Genomic DNA, 8,215 nt, shown 5'->3' with positions numbered 1-8,215 from the left:
ATCTACACATTAGAAGATACTACTGAAATTTTGCTCTACAGAATATCACTCTAGAATTCTAAAAAAAATCACTGGGAAGAATTAGATGATGACTGTGAAACAGATTCTCCCATTACAATACTGCGTCTTTCATTTAAAGTTTTTTTTCTTAAAGCCATTTTTATTTCACTGGAGGTATTAAGTACAAAATAACTTTGTAATTAGGATACTGTATCAGTCATTAAAAAAGGAGAAAACAGGACAGTATGAAGAGATTTACAAACAAACAAATATATAAGCTGACAGACTTAATGGGCAACTTGAATGGGATTGCTTTTTTTTCTTTTAGAGAGGCTAAGTTTTCTTAACAGAAAAGGACAAATAAAATACAATGCTCTAAATATGTGTAACCATGAAAACAGGAAAAAGCAGTCATAAACACTTATACTATTAGTACAAGAGACAGCATTGCTTCTATTAACAGCCTTTGCCAACATGTGCCTACTCCCTTTCCTAGCTGTAAGGAACAATTTCCTCTAAGAAATACTAGTGCAGCATAACCCCTAAATAATTTTTTATTTTTAAAGTTACAGTATACAGAGAAATTAACACTTTGTCAGTCTAGAACAACGCAGGCAACCATTTGCACTTCTCTTAGAATAAGTCCCCTGGGCTGGTAGGATGAGGTTTATACTATAGAACCTTCTCTCCCACAGCCAAGAACCCCCTTCTATGACAGGCCCCTACTGCCCTCGGCCCCCCATCCCCACACCGGCATTCACCTTTTTCATCCCAAAAAGTGCAACTCACGGTAACCTTTTACAGAAAATGATTTTAACGAGTGTCCCAGCAAATTCACTTTTTTAAAAGCCCCTCTCTGAAAACCAGAGATGATGAAAATGAATTGTGTTCTTAGATTTTTTTTTTAAGCCTTCACTGGGTTGAAAAGGTGTGGTTCAGAATATTTGAGTTTTGTCTTGTGTACTTGTTTTTCCCTGGGATCTAAAGGGGCGAACAAAGCCATTTTCCCAAACGAGCGAGGCCCGCTGGGGCTTAGCTTCCCAGCCCTTTTCCTGGCTCGGGGTTTCCCCGGGAACCAGTTATTGCTTCCACAACACTGGCAGTGAACGTTCCACAAAGCCCGTGCGCCTGGTCACAGCCCACCTGCAACAGCAACTCTGCGCTGAAACACACACCAGCCCGAGAGCTCTTACCCAGAAGAAACATCTTCAGCCCTCAAGCGCACTGAAACGTCATTAATGTAGTTTAGAGGAAACGTTTGGTATCTGGCATATATTAAACGATTATTGGCACAATGTTCTCCATATAGTTTCATGTATAAATATTGATATGCGCTTGGGCCAGAGCTGCGGCTGAATCAGCAGATCTGCACCACGATTATGTCTGCGATGACCCTGTCCCTACCCTTCGAGCCCTGCAGGGACAGCTGCCATATCCTGTCCTGCAAGGCCTGGCCCTCCGGCTCTTGCCACTGTCACTGCTGCTGCTGCGGAGACCCCGATGGTTGCTGACTTTGTCACTTGTCTATTCTCTGCCCCTTCCACCCTGACTCCTCGCTCCACCTCGCACTCGGAGGAGGAGGCCCCACTGCACTTGCTGCGGGGCCCCAGCACTGGGAACATCATCCCAAACTCCGACAGGGACACAGAGCTGGACAGGTCATGGCTGCCAGGCCTCACGGCCACGGGGAACTGCTCAGGCATCTCTGACAGGCTCATGGGTCCCGAACTGAAGCTGGACACGGACTGGGTCTCCGAGTCATCTTCAGACACAAAGGTGCTGCAGTTGACATCTTCGAAGACCTCGGAGGCCACAGAAACAGCGTCAGGCTCGGGCTTGCACCCCGGTAGGTCTTTGGCGGCGGGGCTGTCACCCTCGGCCCCAACGCCGCTCCCTTGGGGCCCCATGGCATTGGAGCGCCACCGCTCGTCGATCTCGTCCGAGATGGTCTCCAGGTTCTTGTACTCGCCCTTCTCCAGGGCCAGCTTGGCCTGCAGCTCACCCACCGTCTTCTTCAGCTGCTCAAGTTGCATGTAGTTCAAAGTAAGGTTTGGACTTGATGGCTCTCTTGAGTTTTTTCTCCAGCTGCCTCATGCGGCCCATGGCTGTGTTGTACCTGGCCGCCCTCTCCTTGTGCACCAGCTCACTCCCTGTCTTGGTATGCTCCGGCTCCATGAACCTCTGAGTGGTGTGGTTCAGCATCTCCTGCCAGGCCGAGTGGAACTGCCACTTGTCATCCTCCCATAGCCGCTGCTTGGCCAGGGAGATGGTCTCCTTAATGGCACGGAACACCTCGGTGGCCCTCTGGAAGTCCTGCGTGGCTCTCTGAGCTCCCAACTGCGCCTGCCTCGCCACCCTCCACGCCTCCCAGTAGGGCTTTGAGTCTTCCACGGCTTTGCCAATTTTCTTCACCAGCTCCATCCAGCTTCACCATCGCCTCAACCAGCACAGAGCAGAACTTCTGACAAATGTCCTCAAGTTCAGTCTCCCGTCTGTTCATATCATCCGTGGATTGATTTAACTTCTCCAGTTCTCCCTGGATCCAGGGATCCACCTCTTCCTCCTCCAGCCCCGGCTCTATCATCTCCTCCTCCCCCTCCCCTTCCCCCTCCCCCTCCTCCTCCTCCTCCTCCTCCTCCTCCTCCTGTCGCGGGCAGGCGGCAGGAGCTCGGTCCGCTCCTCCAGACAGCTCCGCTTTGGCGTTGCGACCTTGAGCAAGGCTGACTTGGGAGCATGGGGGTGGCGGCCGCAGGCTGGGCGGGAGCCCTCTGCCTGTCTCCTGGTGCACTTCGAAGGTGCAGCTCGCCGCCATGGGTCCCTGGGCCCAACTCAAGAGGAAGTTCCTTTAAAGTTTTGACAACAGTTGTAGCTGGAGACTGGAGCACTTTACGAGAAAGCCTCATTCTTCCATCAGGTGGATCACGTCCAAAGTATTTCACCTGTGTTAAAGAAAAAAATATACTTTAAAAGTTACAGCGCATTGACTGATACCCAAATTAAAAGATATTTAAATTTACATGGTCAAAATAAGGCAATGATTAATGTTTTTACTTGTTCACTGAAATCACAGCTCAGTGCTAACTGGTGGTATATGCTAATAAATGTAATTTGGTTAAGTAGTGATTATAAAAAGAAGAAAGACAGGGGTATTTAGTTGCCCAGTTATATTCTTGTGTTAGACTTATCTGTGCCTTCTGATTCTCTCTGGGCCAGGTGCCTGTACTGGGAGAACAGTGAAAGCCACAGTGAGTAAATCTAGATAAGGGCTTCCTGAGCCTATGTGTGCTGAAAACTATATAGGATTATGCTTAGGTCATTCACACTAACACTCAAAGGACCATCTATCACACTGGAGGTTATTTAGCTTGACCACAGACATTAAATTTAATAAAGACTTTAAAAAAGGTCCACATCAAAAAAAAATCTTAAAAAAAAAAGTCAGGGGGAAATGTAGTTTTTAAGCCCCTTCTGATGTAAAAAAAAATCTTATACAGAGAGATTATGTTTTAGTTTTTATCTTTCCCTAGAGGCTGCTTGAACAATGGGCTACAGATTGAGAATAAAGTAGAAGTCTTAGTTATTCAGGTCATGGGTATTAGGTACAATTGGAACAAAATATGGTGCAGCCAAAAAACCAAGAAACAAACAAACAAACAAAAAAACCGAGATTGGCAACCACTTCTCTCATCTACTCATGCAGCACTATTAAAAAGTTCAATTTTGTTATCAAAATTCTAGAACTGACATCTGACATCATGGCTTTAATCAAACTCAAAAACTTTTAGCCTCAAGCAATATAGAAGAACTAAAGTCTCAACTCCTCAAATATGATATTCAAAGAGCTTCAACAGTTACCTTATCAAATTTTTTATGTCCTGTCTCCAAATCATTGACTCTACATAGCCATCACTGACCTGCTCATGTATTTTTAAAAGCTCAAAAGGGGATTATTGTCTTAACCTGTAAGCTCCTTGAGGGAAAGAATTTTATTCTAAATCCCTAATGAGTCTGTTTTAAGCAACTCTAAAGTTAAAAAAGAAGCACAGCATATAAATAATATAAATCACAGATGCTGATTTGATTCTTGCAGCTTATTTGATGAAACAAAAAATTGAAAATTCAAGTATAATTTACAATTTTAAGGCTAAAAGATTGAATACAAGTACCTGAATTTTTTGGCCAACTTCTAATCCTAAAGCAGTGGGATGTTTAATCTGAACGAGAACATGTTAATCTATTAGCTATCATACATAATTACCTACTATCCATAGTAGTACACATTTTTTTCCAAGTGGAAAACAGCTTTATTGGTTTCTCTGATAATAAAATCTGTTAATTACAAAGATTTAAAATAATACAGAAGTGTTCAGATGATAGTAAAAATCATCCAAAACCCCTCTGCTTGTAGATAACCAATGCCAGCACTCCAGTGAGTATCCCTTCAAATATCTATTTAGTGTGTCATTGTATTTGTAAAAATGGGTCTTACTCAGCTTATTGTTTTATAATATGCATATTTTTACTCAATATGTTGAGATCTTTGCATATTAATAAATGAAACATTACAATTGAATATTGAAATTGTATCATTTGTTTAACCAGTCACCTAAAGATGGTCATTTAATTTGTTCTAAATTCCAGTGTTGCAAATGTTAATAATCAGTGAAACTAGGTGAAAGGTATATAGGTGTTCGGTCATTTATTTTTTCAACTTTTCTGTAGGTTTAAAAATTTTCAAAATAAAAAGTTGAGGGACAGATGGTTCAAGAAGGCGAAGGAGAAAGAAGTGCGTTCACTCCCTCTTACAAGAGCACCAGAATTACAACTACCTGCTGAACAATCATCTGCAAAAAGACACTGGAATGCACCAAAAAAGACACCCCACACCCAGAGACAAAGAAGAAACTGCAGTGAGATGGTAGGAGGGGCACAATCGCAATAAAATTGAATCCCATAAGCACTGGGTAGGCAACTCACAAACTGGAGAGCAATTATACCACAGAAGTCCACTCACTGGAGTGAGGGTTCTGAGCCCCACATCAGGCTTTCCAACTTAGGGGTCTGGCAATGGGAGGAGGAATCCCCAGAGAATCAGACTTTGAAGGCCAGCAGGATTTGACTGAACGACCTCCACAGGACTGGGGGAAACAGAGACTCCACACTTGGAGGGCACACAAAAAGTAGTGTGTGCACCAGGACCCAGGGGTAAGGAGAAGTGACCCCATAGGAGACTGAACAAGACCTACCTGCTGGTGTTAGAGGGTTGCCTGCAGAGGTGGGAGGCAGCTGTGGCTCACCCCGGGGACAGGGACACTGGCGGCAGAGGTTCTGGGAAGTGCTCCTTGATGTGAGCCCTACCAGAGTCCACCATCAGCCACATCAAAGAGACTGTAAGCTCCAGTGCTGAATCGCCTCAGGCCAAACAACTAACAAGGTGGGAATGCAGCCCCACCCATTGGCAGACAAGTGGGTTACAGTTTTACTGAGCTCTGTCCACCAAAGCAACACCCAGCACTACCCACCAACAGTTCCTCCCATCAGGAAGTGTGTACAAGCCTCTAAGATAACTTCCTCCACAAGAAGGCAGACAGCAGTATCAAGCAGTATCAGCAGTATTTCGTTCTGTGGAACTGGAAACCACAGCCACAGAAATATAGAGAAAATGAAAAGGCAGAGGACATTGTACCAGATGAAGGGACAAGATCTAACCCCAGAAAAACAACCAAATGAAGTGGAGATAGGCAACCTTCCAGAAAAAGAATTCAAAATAATGATAGTGAAGATGATCTAAGACTTTGAAAAAAGACTGGATGCAAAGATTGAAAAGATGCAAGAAAAGTTTAACAAAGACCTAGAAGAAATAAAGAACAAACAAACAGAGATTAGCAATACAATAACTGAAATGAAAAATACACTAGAAGGAACCAATAGCAGATTAACTGAGGCAGAAGGGAGAATAAGTGACCTGGAAGACAGAATGGTTAAAATCACTGATGCAGAAAAGAATAAAGAAAAAAAGAAGAAAAGAAATGAAGACAGCCTAAGAGACCTATGGGACAATGTTAAACACACTAACATTCACATTACAGGGGTCCCAGAAGGAGAACAGAGAGAGAGAAAGGACCCAAAAAAAAATACTGGAAGAGATTATAGTTGAAAACTTCCCTAACATGGGAAAGGAAATATGCACCCAAGTCCAGGAAGGACACAGAGGCCCAGGCAGGATAAAACCAAGGAGAAACACACCAAGACATATAGTAATCAAACTGACAAAAATTAAAGACAAAGAAAAATTATTAAAAGCAACAAGGGAAAAATGAAAAAAAACATACAAGGGAACTCCCATAAGGTTAACAGCTGATTTCTCAGCAGAAACTCTGCAAGCCAGAAGGGAGTAGCACAATATATTGAAAATGATGAAAGGGAAGAACCTACAACCAAGAATACTCTACGAAGCAAGGATCTCATTCAGATTCAATGGAGAAATCAAAAGCTTTTCAGACAAGCAAAAGCTAAGAGAATTCATCACCACCAAACCAGCCCTACAACAAATGCTAAAGGAACTTCTCTAAGTGGGAAACACAAGAGAAGAAAAGGATCTACAAAAACAAAACCAAAACAATTAAGAAAATGATAATAGGAACATACATATTGATAATTACCTTGAATGTAGATGGACTAAATGCACCAACCAAAAGACACAGAGTGGCTGAATGCATACAAAAACAAGACCCACATATATGCTGTCTACAAGAGACCCACTTCAGACCTAGGGACACATACAGACTGAAAGTGAGGGGATGGAAAAAGATATTCCATGCAAATGGAAACTTAAAAAAAGCTGGAGTAGTGATACTCATATCAGATAAAATAGACTTTAAAATAAAAAATGTTGCAAGAGACAAGAAGGGACACTATATAACGATCATGGGATCCATCCAAGAAGAGGAGATAACAATTATAAGTATATGTGCACCCAATATAGGAGCACCTCAATACATAAGGCAAATGCTAACAACCTTAAAAGAGGAAATCAACAGTAACAAAATAATAGTGGGTGACTTTAACACCCCACTCATACCAATGGACAGATCATCCAGACAAAAAATTAATAAGGAAACACAAGCTTTAAATGACACAATAAACCAACTAGGTTTAATAGACATCTACAGGACATTGCATCTGAAAACAGCAGATTACACCTTCTTCTCAAGTGCACATGGAACATTCTCCAGGATAGATCACATTTTAAGTCACAAATAAAGCCTTGGTAAATTTAAGAAACCTGAAATCATATCAAGCATCTTTACTGATGACAATGCTATGAGATTAGAAATCAATTACGGGAACAAAACTGTAAAAAACACAAACACATGGAGGCTAAACAATACGTTAGTAACTAACCAATAGATCACTGAAGAAATGAAAGAGGAAATCAAAAAATACCTAGAGACAGATGACAATGAAAACACAGTGATCCAAACCTATGGGATGCAGCAAAAGCAGTTCTAAGAGGAAAGTTTATAGCAGTACAATCCTACCCCAAGAAACAAGAAAAATCCCAAATAAACAATCTAAACTTATACTTAAAGAAACTAGAGAAAGAAGAGCAAACAAAATCCAGAGTTAATAGAAGGAGAGAAATCATAAAGGTCAGAGCAGAAATAAATGAAATAGAAACAAAGAAAACAATAGCAAAAATCAATAAAACTAAAAGCTAGTTCTTTGAGAAGATAAAATTGAAAAACCTTTAGCAAGACTCATCAAGAAAAAGAGGGAGAGGACTCAAATCAATGAAATTAGAAACAAGACAGAAGAAGTTACAACAGATACCACAGAAATAAAAAGCACCATAAGAGACTACTACAAGCAACTATATGCCAATAAAATGGACAACCAGGATGGGCAGATTCTTTGAAAGGTGTAACCTTCCAAGACTGAATTAGGAAGACATAGGGAGTATGAACAGACCAATCACAAGTAATGAAATTGAAACTGTCATTAAAAATCTTCCAACAAACAAAAGTTCAGGTCCAGATGGCGTCACAGGTGAATTCTGTCAAACATTTAGAGAAGAGCTAACACCCAACCTTCTCAAACTCTTCCAAAAAATAGCAAAAGGAACACTTCCAAACTCATTCTATGAGGCCACCATCACTCTGATATCAAAATGAGGCAAAGATGTCACAAAAAAAAGAAAATTACAGACCAATAT

The 8,215-nt window shown here is 41.7% G+C and overlaps 1 pseudogene; it reads right to left on the bottom strand.

Annotated features, from left to right (window-relative positions):
* Positions 1–1,357: 1,357 nt before the first annotated feature.
* On the bottom strand, positions 1,358–2,812 carry LOC130841505 (SH3 domain-binding protein 5-like; annotated as a pseudogene).
* Between the last annotated feature and the right edge of the window lie 5,403 nt (positions 2,813–8,215).

This window comes from Hippopotamus amphibius, chromosome X, assembly GCF_030028045.1.
Source record: "Hippopotamus amphibius kiboko isolate mHipAmp2 chromosome X, mHipAmp2.hap2, whole genome shotgun sequence".
In the NCBI taxonomy this organism is placed as follows: domain Eukaryota; kingdom Metazoa; phylum Chordata; class Mammalia; order Artiodactyla; family Hippopotamidae; genus Hippopotamus; species Hippopotamus amphibius.
This window is presented reverse-complemented; position numbering and strand designations above follow the sequence as displayed.